Consider the following 14,476-nt stretch of genomic DNA (forward strand, 5'->3'; position numbering starts at 1 on the left):
CTCCTTCTTTGAGCACATTTCATTTTTTCGAAAACTACTTTGCTGCTGGCACAGGCCAAAACTCTGATATGATCTTATAAAAAGGTCTCTGCAGCCTGTCAAAGGACAAACTACAACTTCTTCTACTTCATTGCATGACGATTGACCCCTGATTGCACGCTCTTTGTTCGTGTATTTTACCTTCTTGTAACCCTTCTTTTCGGTTCGTTATACATGTGGGGCGCTTAGGGATACGAGAAAAGTTAGAGAGCAAGTGGAAGCGAAATTGAGGAGCTTTAAATACTGGGCAAAATTGAAGAAACTTAGTGTGCAATCACAGATAAATGAAGTTAATGGGAGGCAATTAGTGTTGCCCACGAGAGGAGACATGTCCCGTCTCGTCTCGTGTCTCGTCTCGAAAAAGAGACAGGTGATCAGTCTCGTCCCGTCTCGAATTTTAGAAAGGCTGTCCCGTCTCGTGTCTCGTCTCGTTTTCGAGACGAGACACGAGACGGCTCCTGAAAAGTCTCGTATCGTCTCGAAAGTCTTTAAAAATATAAACAAAATAACTAATCAATTGCAAATATTTATGTATTCGGAATAAAGCATTTTCTTTGGAAACCCAAAACAGCTTCTACTACAGGAATAGAGATCTGTATGATTCCCCCTCGAAAAATCCTAATTCGTCACACGTTGTACGTAACGAATTTGCCCAGACTTTAGCCTCGTGTCCCTGTATCTTCCTACTGAAATTTCCTCAGAATACCTTAAATCTGGCAAGTATCTGCTACCCCAAGAGCTCTCTTCCATTTATCCTTGCGCAAAACGATCCGGAGGTAGTCACTGCCATTGTTTCCTACGGCCCTGTTCCAGCCATACTGGCGACAATCGTCATAAAATTTCTCGCCCAAACAGACCCTTCTTTCATTTGCGACCCTCTTCTCAAAATTCACAGCAGCCTCGAGTGCTGGTTGCAAACTCCAAAGATTTCGCACTAAAAACCTAGGTAAAGGTAAAGTCCCAAGTGCATATAACACAGTGCCATGAAGGCACATTTACGGGATGTGGGGGAAAGGTCATTTTGGAGGCGAAGTGATCAGCATCACACGGCCGCTTTTGCCCTCCAGGATTGCCCACATGCAGCCATTGATATGAGGCTGTTGAGCCACGGAGCTGCTTTATGCGGGGACAATGCGGAATAATTCCGACCTTTATTCACCCACTCCGGGATTCGAATCCGGGTCTCCCGCCTGGCAGTCAGACGCCCTAACAACTACACCACCGTGGCTCTAAAAAGCTAGTGCAATTAGATACTCTGCTTTGACGTAAAGAATATAAAATTGCCTGAAGTCATAGGCAGGGGCGCCGACTTGTCAAAATTATTGGGGGGGCTCTGATCAGTGAATGAATGACTCACTCCCTCCCTTTTTTAAAAATAAAAATTACGTCTTCCTATAGCAGTTTTTAAGCAGCTATTATATTCCTCATGCATATGAAATGTAACAAGAAAAACGTGTGTCTGCTCATTTGTTTTTTAGATAACAATTAACATTTTTATTTAAAAGTAGGCTATGTATTTACATTAAGAGGCCAACATAATAGTTTTATGCCGGCCTCGATAGCCGAGCTTGTTGGATGGTCGGCTCAACTCGCTTTGATTCGGAGGTCTCGGGTTCAAGTCCCTGCGAGGGCATGGATGTGTTTTAACGTCCGCAACAGACTTTTAAAGAAAGGACATGTGACAGGTACAAACAACCTTAGTTTTGACGTACCCATAAAAATAGCGAATATTTACAATATTTAACAGTTTTATTTAATTATTTACATAAATGGTAACACAAATCGCAGGAAAGTAGTTCTACTTTTTTTGTTCTTGCTACAATATTTTACTTTATAAATTTAATTTTGCAATAATAAATAAACACATAGCACGCCGTGCTTTAGCAATAATGCCTTTGATCATAGCCGTTCCCGCTATCGCAATACAGACTTTTCATAAGCTTTCCTTGCGTACTTTACTGCAAGCCATTGTTAAATAAACTCAAAGACTTTAGAATTATTTTCCCCTTATTCTTTGGACTAGAGGAAGAGATTTCGAGGATAACTAAATATCGTACATATCAATATTGCCTGAAAGTCGTGTTTACGACCTCAAATTGTTCAGAATTCACTAAAATTTGATGGTCTAGAACATTTCAAATGTGTATTTAAAGTTACATTCATGTTGCACAATTCAGAGTAAACTTTACAAGAGAAGCAAAATTATACATTAGATCCTCTTAAGCAAAATTGTTTGAGGGGCTCTGCCCCCACATCATTCACATTGGGGGGGGGGGCTCGAGCCCCCCCCCCCCAAGCCCTATGGAGTCGGCGCCTACGGTCATAGGAGTAATAAGCGACATGCGAGAGCAACAAGTATCGCTTGGAAATAAACCCACAGTAATAAATGCAACCTTCCGAACGGAAGCGACTAGACCAGCAAGCGGCACGTGTTGCTTTGTCGCTTGCGTGTCGTTCGGACTGGGCCGTTTCTTTAATAGCTTGCATTGTGTCGCCTCTGTCTGTTGATAGTGAAATCACAGTGAAAGCTTGCTTATAGACTAAGGGAGATTTCACATCGAACCGACACGCGACCCGTAACACGTGTCGCTTCAGGATTTCACCAATCGAACGCAGGTTTGTGCTGCCTACCATGCTCTACACTGTGAAACGTTGCTGTTGATTGGCTCGTTCCAAAGCAACATGTGTCGCGTGTCGCTTGTCGCGTGTCGCTTGTCGCTCCGGTCTGAAATCTCCCTAAAGGAAGCGTGTCGCTCGTTGCTTTGGTGTGAAAACCCTGTGTCGCCTGTCGCTTCAACCTGAAAGTTATCTTGTGGAAATTTCACACCGAAGCGACAAGCGACACGAACAATTCACACCCATGCGACAAGCGACACAATCCTCTTCAGTCTGAAAGAAAACATTCACCCCACATCCGTGAACAACGGACCGAGGCTACAAGAGACACGTGCAGCTTTTCGTGTGTCTTCTGTTCGAAAGGTTGCATTGACTACTGAAGGTTCGCTTCCAAGCTTGTTGCCTGTAACTTTGGCGTGAAGAAATCTTGCTCACAGCAAACTCTTCGAACCGAAGCTGCACGTCTCGCTTGTCGCTTGCTTGTTGTTCTGCTTAGGCCGTTTTCTGGATACCGTATAGACAGTATAGTCGCGAGGGTTGTTATCCGCGCATGCGTGATTAATGCTTGCTTATAAACTGAAGTGTCCCTGTCGTTCGTTGCTTCAGTGTGATACTTCCGTGTCGCTTGTCACATTGAACAAGCCACAGGAGAGAAGCGACAAGCAACATGTTTCGCTTGGATACGAACCCTCAGTAAACGTAACCTTCCGAACCGAAGCACCACGTGTCTCTTGTCGCTTGCGTGTCGCTCAAATTGGGTCGTTTTCTTAATACCGAGCGTAGAATCGCCTCGATATGTTGGTACTGCCCGTGCGGTGAATACTTTTATCATAGACGGAACGGAAGGGGATCCTGTCGCTTGTCACTTCAGTGTAAACCCCCGTGTGGCTTGTCGCCTGTCGCTTGTTCCTTCTGTCTGAAAGCTCCCTGCGTGTACGATGGATAAAGGGTGGATGGGAGCTAGAAAAGCAAGGCAGATTATCTAGCTATTGATAATCATCAAACTTTATTTGATATACTCATGTTCTTATGATTAAGGAATCATATTTATTCTCACTATAGCTACTACAGTGAGCAAAGTGATTACAGGTTTAACCAATTTTCGAGAATAATATTTGTGAGGTCTCCCAGTTATAACTTTTGTTGGCATAATATCCTGGATTACTTTCACGAGACGAGACGGGACAAACGAACATTTTCGAGACGAGACACGAGACGAGACAGACCAAAGTCTCGTCTCGTGGGCAACACTAGAGGCAATGGGTAGCAGAGGTAAGGCTGGAACTATACAGGTAGGGTTGGGGTGGATTTGGGAAGGTGTAGAGGGAAGAATTGATATGCATACGCTAGGGACCGTACGTGACAAAGGACGTTAACAAACAGGAAATTTTGGCGGATTTCGGCGAATAAGTATCTTTAACGTCAACAATAATAGTAGAAATGGACTGAGATTGGGGAAGGAGGATCGACTTGGGCAATAAAAGGAGCAGGGTTAGCCTGGTTCAGACTGCGGAACAGAATGTCCGCTATGTGGTGAAGCAGACGAAATTTTTCACATTCTCTTCCAGTACAAAGGAACAGGGGAGGCAAGACAAAAATATATTAGGGAAATAAACGAAGCCAACATGGTTATTAGCAAGGAGGGACCGATGGGGGAAGAGGCGCAATTTGTGGAATCTTGGACCTATCCTGCATTATGTCTGGACAAAGAGAGCAAAGAAGATAAGAGGGGAGGATGAGTGAAAGGGGACTAATCTAGGAATCATTTAGCTAAAAATTTAGTGAACCAGTGCAAGGCTAGTGACAGTGTGGGCAATGAAAGTGAAGAGAGGAAGTAGATAAAGAGAACGAGGGGATAGAAAAAATGTACAATTTTTTCTCTCTTGTATGGTATGTACATACACCTTCAAAGGCTCATACTTGAAAATAAATAAAATAAGTTTCATATTCTACCATTTAGACTGAGGTATAAATTGTTTTGCATTTTTGTTGTATTAATTGAGAAAATTTCAGATAATTACAGCACAACCAAAATCCGAAAACAATATTTTGACATAGGAGTTTGTAGAGCAAGCGAACGAAGACAAGTCGGACTCGAGAGGGCTTGACCAAAAAACTCGCGATACAAGCACAAAACATTGACCAAAAGGAACGCCACTGGGTAACAATGATAAAGAAGGAACTGTACGCCATAGGGATTTGGGTGGATTTGGGAAAAAGGAGTCCGAGGGGAGGGCGGGCATGCAGGAAATGGGGATCATACGGGACAGATTGGAGGACATCAGCAAACAAAACATTTTTTGGCAGAATGTGCGGGGAAAGTATCTTTATTTACGGCACAAATCGTGGATGGGGATAGGCAATGGGGAAGGCGAAAATACGTAGACGTCAGCGGCGTATACTCTGGGTCACCTAGGTAATCGGAGATGACCCGGCTATAATTTTTTAAAAAGTTGTTTTTTTATTTCTTCACAATATTCTTCCGAACCAATCTTTGTCACATATTTCTTTGCTTCCAGCGCGAAAATGTTTTCAACCGTTTGCCGCGGAATGTCCGTGAGGCTTTTTCTCCAGCTGGTGGAATCTGGTGACGTCATGGTGAGATTCCACCGGCTCCCTTTAAATCCCTTACGGGAGGGGTAGGAAACACTGCTTCTCAGGCGCGGTTATTCCGTGGCAAGGGTAAGCTCCTTCTGGAGAGAGTCCATCGGTCGCACTCTCCACCCCAGAGCCTTTGCCGTTCCCTCGGCTGGCAGTGGCGCCCTCTTCTGCCATTCTTCCCCGATGGCCTTTGTATCGTAGGAGCTGTGTTGTTTACGACAGGGAAATTTCTCGGGAAAAAAAACAGAATTCTGGGTTCACAAATTGCGTACTGAAAAAGAAAGTAGAGAAAATACATCTGAAAATGCGCGAGAAACAGGGAAATCTGAACAACATTTGCGAACCAATTCTATGTTAATTCTCATTTTACATTTGCTTCTGTCTTACTGATCTCTGCTATTTCAACAGATATTGTAAAAGGAAAAAAAAACTTTAATATTGAAAATGAAGGTAATTAAATAAATTAAAATTTGAACTAGAAATTTAAGAAATTACACCGACCTCCGTTGCGGAGTGTTAGCACAGCTCCCTACGACGCCAGAGCTACAGGGTTCGAATACAGGCCTGGGTGTTCTTGGTAAATGTCCCTTCATCAATGTCATATCATCACTCGTAGTGATTAACCAAAAGTGGCAGAAAAGCGACGTCAAATAACAATTTAATCAATCGATTAATGAAGTAATTAAACTATACGCTTACTTTTTTTCATTTTTGTATTTTAAGATGCGTGATTACTTTCTTTGTAGCCTTCAAAACCAGTACTTCTTTCACAGAAATGAATAATTTTTAAAAGGGAAAGCTATCAGAAATAAATTATATATATATACGTACACATAAATTAGTTAATTTAAGTTGTTTTTCCCCCGCTTTGGATTAATAATGATCATAAAGATAAAAGATGTATGAATAAAATATATAAACAAAAAAAGCAATGATTCCAACTTATAAAACCTTGCGCATCGCAGGGAATTTAAAGCTGGGAAAGGGAATTTTTCAGCATCCATAGGGAATTTAATTCTGAGTCAAGAAGTAAGGAACCACAATAGAAGATTGGCGCAGGGAATTGAATGCGTGTTGTAGGTGGCTTTGTGCTGTTCTTCCTATTAGCGATTCGAAAATGTAATATTTGTTTAGCTGTTAGTGGTTTGTATTCGTGCTAGTGCTGTGTTTACTGAAGTTAAAAGCAATGGATATAATACAATATTTGCGTGTGAAAATATTTGGAACGGGATCTTTTCCGGAGAAATTGGAAATAGTTAATGTAGGTAGGCCAGTAACATCTCTTGTACACAGGTCTTGAACTTAAACTTCCATGTATACAAACAAAAATCGGGAATGCACGAGTAACTGGACACTGGGGTAACTTGAATTTTAGACTTCAATTAATATTGACGGTTTTTATTTCACTACCGCATTCCTTTCATATTCGTTGTTACAGGTTTTTTCTTATAGATTTATTATATTTTCTTGTTTTATTATTTGAAATTCTAAACGTAGATTAACTGCAAGTGCAATCACAACAATTATTCGACAGTGGTCGCAACAATAAGGTAACATTTTTATCACATATATTCATAAATCCTGTATGGATGTTGAGGTAAATTTGCAGGGAGACTTGAGGAGTGGGTGGATGAATCAAGTGTCGGAGATTACCCACTAGTTAAAACCAGGATACGCCACTGGTAGACGTGTGTGGAGCGAGTGACAGGACGGGTTTGGCATAGTTCATGCTAGGGGGGTGGGCACAATTCAAGCGCGTGAGAGAGGACGGGAGTGCAGAATGTCCAATGTGTGGGGAAGACGAGACAAAATTCCACATTCTCCTCCAGTGCACAGAAACGGCAGAGGTTAGACGGAAATACGTAAGGGATATGAACGAATGAAAAATGGAGGGACTTATGAAGGCCATTACGGGGAGGGAAATGGCTGGAAGGGACGAAACTCAAATAAGGGACCTGGGAACCTTCCTACATTACGTCTGGTCAAAGAGAGCGAATAAGTTGAGGGACGGAAGTGAAAGTGCCTGAGAGCTGTGTGCAGAAAGCTTCTTTTTGACAATATAATAACTAGTGCAATAAGTGTAAAATAATGAGAACAATGAAACAGGTTGATATATTGTAGTGAGAGAAGAAGCCACAATTAGTATGTAAGGTAAAGTTGAACATGTGAGGGCATAAAGAGAGGGGTTATGGGGGGGGAGAAGAAGAAGGGATGTATGGAAATGTGTGTACAGCCGCAAAGACTCATACTGAAATAAATCTATATTCTATTCTATCCTATGCGGAACGTTCCTCCACAGACTCCTGGGACATAATATTATATAGAGTTTTGTGTGAGAGGCCACGCAATATAAACTCCATGGCTGAAATTTCCCCCTAACTTTAAAGCCTTTCCTTGATGGTGGTGTGTAAAAGTTCATAACAAAATACAATAAATATGCATTTCAGTACACAAACTGTATGAAATGAAAAAACAACTGGAAAACTGTTGTACTGGACATTCTCTCATCCGGAGGATCTAGTAAAGTAAAAGTAAAGTGCTCCCCTGTGCTTTGCACCACGCCATGAAACCGTATAAGTGGTGTGGAGCTGGGGCTCCAGACTTTCTTGGTCACGCCCGAAATTGGGGGTGATGTGATCAGGACCACGCCACTGGCCACCTTTACCCCCCCCCCCCAGAGTTTCCTCCAGGAACCCACTATACGACGCTTGGTGGGCGCCGGAGCAGTTTGAACAGGTGGAAAAAAATCCCGGTTCTTCCCCGTCGGGAATCGAACCCGGGTCTCTCGAATAGTAGTCAGAGGATCGAGTAGAGTATAATAATAATAATAGTTTATTGTTACTTAACTAGACCTCGGATTGTTAGGTTCTAAAAGGTGTGCTTTTAGGTTTCTAAAATAGGCTCTAAAAATCCTAAAATAGGTTCTAGAAATCCTAAAATAGGTCCTAAAAATTTTGTTAGGCTCAAAAAATCTTGAAGTAGGTTCAAAAAAAGTTAAAATAGTTCAAAATTCCTGAAAAGTTTTGATTAGGTATAGTCACCGGCAATGAAAATGGGACCCCTATATCCTGAAATACGCACTATCTTGCATAACGTTATGTGTGTTGCCTAACCTTTCGGCAATGGCAGAACTTAACATTGGAAATTTGCTATTAAAATTCACTCTTCGCCGTATAGTTAGGCAAAAATCCTTTTCATATTATCCACAGTCTAACTCCGCAATTTTGTCTGTGAGGATCATCTTATATGCTGAAAATAATCTTTCAACAAAACATAGTCAGTGGTGCAAACATCAATACTGAAATGTTAGTTTGCAAGCCGTGAATGCCACAAAGCACCGAAGTGGCAAGAGCAAGAGCACACAGATCAGAAATATGCACTTTGGATTGTACAGGTAACAGTGGCACCAGACAATTTTGCTTCGTTTAGAGCTTTGAAAAATCACCATGGACTTGGAGGAAGGGAAGTCGACAGAGAGTACGTTTCAAACACGTTCGTCATTGGATTTTTTCGTGACCAGACAAAGCAAATGCCCCTTTGTGACATAAACCTTCTGTAAAACCTATAAAAATATATAAAAACCTAAAATAGGCTTGATTTAGGCGCGTATACCTGAAATAGGTTCTAACAAGCAAAATAGGTTTTTTTTAGGCACTATAAAACTTCATCAGTCGTTGCATTTTTTAACGAAACGCTGACACAACTTATTATTTCTGACATACCTGCAAAGGAAAAAAATAGGTTAAAAAACTAAAATCCGAGGTCTACTTATTACCATACAACACCACGTCCAATATGTGTACAAATAATTCACAACACATAATCGTTTAAATTATCTACAAGAATTTTTATCGGTAAACCACCTACGATTTACTAAAAATCAGGGAAATTGTTTAATGTGGAATGAAAGGGATTTGTTTTTATTAGTTTATTGTTTGTTTACTTCCACTTGGCTAATCGATACCAGACCTACCGTTTAGAGTGGAATCCGAACGACTATGCACCACAGCCGGGTATCGAACCAGGGACTCGTTGATTACAAGGCGGTGACGTTACTGCCATTTGCATGTTGTAGTTATCATTGTAAAATAAAAATAAAAAACACGAAAATATGTCATTTTATTATTGGTCTTATTTCTACTAAAGTTTTATCAAAGGTCTGGCCCACCGCCACCCCCTAGAAAAATTTCTTGTGGTGCCCATACTGCACGGAGCAAGATCTAAAACAAACGCCGAGCCTAGCTGGCAATAAAGTGGCTAAAAAGCGGAGGGGAGGAGGCAATGCGCCCCCTGCAAGAGAAGGTCGTTGGTCCGCCACTGAACAATGAAGAGAGATCACAAGCCGTTCATGGAACCAGCAAGTTCCATTCTGCTCCACGTTTTTCCGAGAACGCGTTGCGGTGCAACCGAACACCATCAGGAGTGCAAGAGAACACTCCCGTGTTCCATTGTTTACGGCCGCATTTTACTCCTGTTACGTGCCCACATGCAAATAAGGAAGCGAGTGGAGTACACGGCGGGGCAAGGGGGCGGGATCGCTCGCTCGCCAATCCCAGCATGCCTCGGTCACGTGACGAGTACAGCGTGAGAACCCGAGGAGAGTCACGCCTGGTTAAATGGAGGGCTTTTCTGCGTGGCCACCGCTCGAATGAGAATTCAATCAACGGCAATTCGCTCGGCCAGTCCCGTCTCTCTCCTCTTGCGTTGCTTTTTTTCTTCTTTTGACTCTTTCGTTTTGAAATCGCGATCGTAAACAATGAGGGATTAGACATCTCGTGCATTTCTGGTCCCATTCGATCTTCTGAGAGTCAAGCAGGACCTCGTCAACGATACGTGGTTTGATTGGGCATATGTGGGGTTGTGCGTGCATCTAAATCTGAGGTTTTCATGGACAAATAATGATAATAAGCTCAACATAAATTTTACCCGTATGTCCTATCCTTCAACAGGCTGATTTGATTTGTTATTTAGCGTCGCCTGTCTACCACTTTTGACAAATCACCAAGATGAGGATGAGTAATGAAACTGATGAAGGGACACTCACAAAAAACACCCATGCCCGGTCCGGAATTCGAACCCGGGGCCTTCCAAGAGATGTAAGGGGTGACCACAGAAGGTATCCAAAAGCAGGGTTATACAAAATTTCACATTGATACAAATTTTTCTAAAATATATGTAAAAAACTTTACATCTTATGTGCACCATTAGATGAAGGAAACGAAGCATGGATTCCCACAGTCGGGTTTGTGGACGCATCCAACTTTGGGAGGGAGGGGGATTCTTTGTGATGAAAATTTGACGTGAACAGTACAGTGTTAGATACAAGTTGAATTACGTGATCATTGTTGTTATATAAATAGCAATATGTAGACTTCCAAGGAAATTGTAACGGGTAATATTTATTATCGGGGTGGGGGACGATATCCAACTCTTACATAGACCTTCAATTGTCACGTGAATTCTAGTGGGGATTGTGGATTAAAAGTTGGAGGAACAATATCCAACTCCTCAATATCAGTATTAAGTCCTAAGATTATGACGTTAATTGTAGTTTGAGGGAATGAGCAATTATAGAGGGGTCAGGGAGGATATCCAACAGACTGTGGCGGAAATTCTGGAGTGAGGGATGTTTTTTTAAGGGCAATATCCACTCTTCGACATCAACAGTAAATCTAAAATTGGCATGAAAATTTTGGTGGGAGAATTTAGTATTAAATTTGAGGGCGGGAATATGAAGATCTTGATAAAGTGTTAACTCTTGATTGTCAAGTAATTTCTGAAGTGGGGGGGGGGGGAGAGTTCGAACATTATATTTTGTGTGGTTTAATCGGTATGACGTCGACTGCCACGCGAGAGATTTCCGGCGTAGGTGATCTAAGGTCGGAAACTTAGTCCCCGCATAAACGTCTGGGGTTCACCGAGCCTCACTTACATGAGAACCTGGGAGCAACCCTGGAGAAAAGGAGGCCGGAGTCTGGTGGTGATCACATCACCTCCAAAATGGCCGAGATGGATAGAATGTGTGTAGGTGTACCCCCATATTTATATTATATATATATATATATATATATATATATATATATATATATATATATATAGTATATGAATGCATGTCTCATATAGCATGGTGCAGAGCTTCCGCGAAGGCGCAGTGGTAGCGTCGTTGCCTTGTAATCAAGGGGTCTCGGATTCGATTCCCGGTGGAGGCACATAGTGGTTCGGATTCCACTTTAAACTGTAGGTCCAGTCCCGACTAGCCTTACTGTGCATAAAGTGGACTTAAAACAACAAATCAATCCACTCAATCCAATAGCATGGTGCAAAGTGCACGGGCTACTTTATCTTACATATGCACACACCCACGACACCTCCGTTTCCATCTTTGGAAACACTCGCCGTAAACACAGCCCCAACGCGTTCCATGTTGTAACCTTGCACAATCACAACTCTTCACTCCTTTCCGTCAAGAGAGGTGAGGCAAAAGAGTGCAGAAAGGGGCGGAGGGGGTCGTGTTTCAAATGCAGAGCAGGAGAATAGCTGCGAACCCAATCTCTCCCGTGCCTTTGCAGGGACAACAATGCCGGCTGCTGAACAATATTGGCATTCTTGAACAAAAAAAAAAGAAAGGTCCTGCGCATTGTGCATAACGGTGGCTTCCCAGGAAAGCAACCGTCTCAAGGAACATTTGGGTCCGTCCGCAGAAAAGGGTGTTGGTGTTATTAAGGCCTGCGGGTAACACGGCTTCGCAAACAGAGATCACGTAGGGACGTGAATGAAACAAACGTATGAGAAAACTCCATTAAAGGGGGCGACTTTTATGGCCCCCGTCTAATCATGTTCAGGTCTCCTTCATGGTAGCCGAGTAATAGAGTTTCTCATTGTACGCGATCGCTTTGAAAATGACTAACGTGCACTGCTCTTCTTTTATTTTTTTATTTACTTCTTTTTTTAAAAAGAAAAAACCTTTCCTATTAACTTTGAACCACTTTTACGACAAGGTTGGTCCCGACGGTGCTTTGAACATGAGCTCTGACGTGTGATCGAAATGGTGACCTCCATTTTGGAGGCAGCAACGGATCTCTCGACTATGACCACGTGTGCAGCATCCTTGTAAGTCCTCAGAACACAGATCTTGTTTCGTCTCGTTTTCTGTATCGTGTCAAGTGGCTATATCCTTTCGTTCTCGCTTTCGTCTTGAATCTTGAAACTTATTTTTTGACCATTTTACTTTTTGTAATTACGTTGCCGCCTGCGTAGCTCGGCGCTTTGACTCACGTCCTTTTCACTGAATGCCTCGGGTTCGAGCCTGGGACGCCACAAGCTGTGCGTTGTATCTCCATGAAATATTCTCAAACATGGACGTCCGCAGTATTTCTTCCAGGCGGGGTGGTGGTAAAGGAGTCGTATTCCCCCCATAATAGTGCTCCCCTCAAACAACATTTATTCAGATTGAACCTATCATGTTCCTGCAACATTCTTCCAATAATTAACATAAATTACTCTGAATTAAATGAAATATATATGTGTGTAATATACAAGCTTCCGTGGCCAGCTCGGTCATCTGATCTGACCCCACTCGCTGCCTGCGACATTGTTCGAACGACCCCGGGGATGTTCCAACGGATACGTCAGAACTTTGTGCGACGATGTCATGCCTGCAGCGAAGCTGGGGGCGCCACTTTGAACAACTGTTGTGAATGTAGCAGCTTGTGAAACTTGTGCAGGTAATAAAAGTATTACATCTTTATACACCGATTTTCGCTTGTACGAGTAACTTTCGACTAAATCGTTTCCGGACCAGGGTATTTATCTCAAATTTATACATGTGCCCTTCTCCATCATCCCTGAAATTTTGTATCATCAGCCCGGAAACACCCTGTATATAAGTTTATGGTAACATCCATTTTCCACGGGGTGGGTGGGGGGAGAGGTTGGCGTGACAATCCTATGTCCCCTTCCGGACGCAGAAAAGACGTGTTCTCAAACTGTCCACGAAAAATGAATCTACCTGAGAAATTTTCAGGTCCTCTCGAGTAGAGCTAGAGTAACTCACAGGAGAGGATATAGAGAGACTGCGGGAAACAATAAGGTAGATATACAAACAGACCAAGAGAAAGGAGAAAGATAGAGAGACAGGAAATAGGAGCAGAGACAAAGAAAGAGAGAAAAGCAGATACAAAGGAACACAGGAAGAAAAAGGATACGAGGAGAGGCTGATAAGTAGAGCCCGGAAGTTTTATTTACTGCATATATTGATAACATTTTTCCGGATATAAGTTTTTTATGTTGTTTCGAATGTTTTAGAAGCCTTTTCATTTTGCCTATTTTGCCTATTTGGGACCCCACTGCCTATTTTTAATTATAATGCCTTTTTCTGCCCTTGTCAATGAAATTTGACCATTTTTTTAAAAAAATGTTGGCATTTATTTTTCTTCCGTTTATTACGTGAATAATTTTCGCCTTATTTAAGTAATATTGAACTCACGCATGTTTCAACATTGCTGAAGGAGAAAAGTGCGAGAAAAAAGTATTTCATGCTGAGTTAGGATATTGCCTTTCGGTTAACATTTCCTTGTGCATGATTGACTGCTGAAGTGGAGAGGTTGATTTCGAACACAAAGAAGATATTTCTGAAATCTCCCTCTCGAACCCGAAAATTTCAGGAAGTTACGCCTGAGCTTAGTTTTCCTCCGCAACCAGTCTTGACAGCTATATATTATGCTAACAACGTTGAAAAAATCAGTAAGGTGATCGATGCTCATCCAGAAAATGAAGCGGCTTCAATTCGTGAAGTGAAAAACTCCTGTGCTATTCAGAACTGAAGAATGAACTGTCGTTTATTTTTGCACATTATGGTGCATTGCCAGAGACAATTACAAAGCTAGAAAAAAGAGGTGAGACTCTTGTAGCATCCATGAAAATCTTCGAGGAATCTATGCAGCAGATGAAGGAAGTGCCAGGAGAAAAGGGGTGAGCTGTTGCGGAAAAGTGCTAACGGGTAGTGAGTGCAAATGAGGACTTGAAACAATTGAAAACAATTTGTGATATTCTAAAAGATGAAAATGCTGTTACCAAAATGAGTCCAGCTACATTAGCTTGTTCTATGTATGCTCCAATAACTTCTGTCGAAGTAGAAAGTTCATTTTCTATTATGAAAAACATTCTCTCTGACAGACGACTATCAATGAATGTTGAGAACTTAAAAAAACACATTGTAGTT

General features: G+C 42.0%; 1 protein-coding gene across 2 annotated transcripts in view; it reads left to right on the plus strand.

Moving 5' to 3' along the window:
- LOC145986618 (extracellular serine/threonine protein kinase four-jointed-like) overlaps positions 1 to 14,476 on the plus strand; it is a 273,062-nt gene that overhangs the window by 211,587 nt on the left and 46,999 nt on the right. The window lies entirely within an intron of this gene.

Source organism: Lepisma saccharinum, chromosome 4 (assembly GCF_977018435.1).
Source record: "Lepisma saccharinum chromosome 4, izLepSacc3.1, whole genome shotgun sequence".
Lineage (NCBI taxonomy): Eukaryota > Metazoa > Arthropoda > Insecta > Zygentoma > Lepismatidae > Lepisma > Lepisma saccharinum.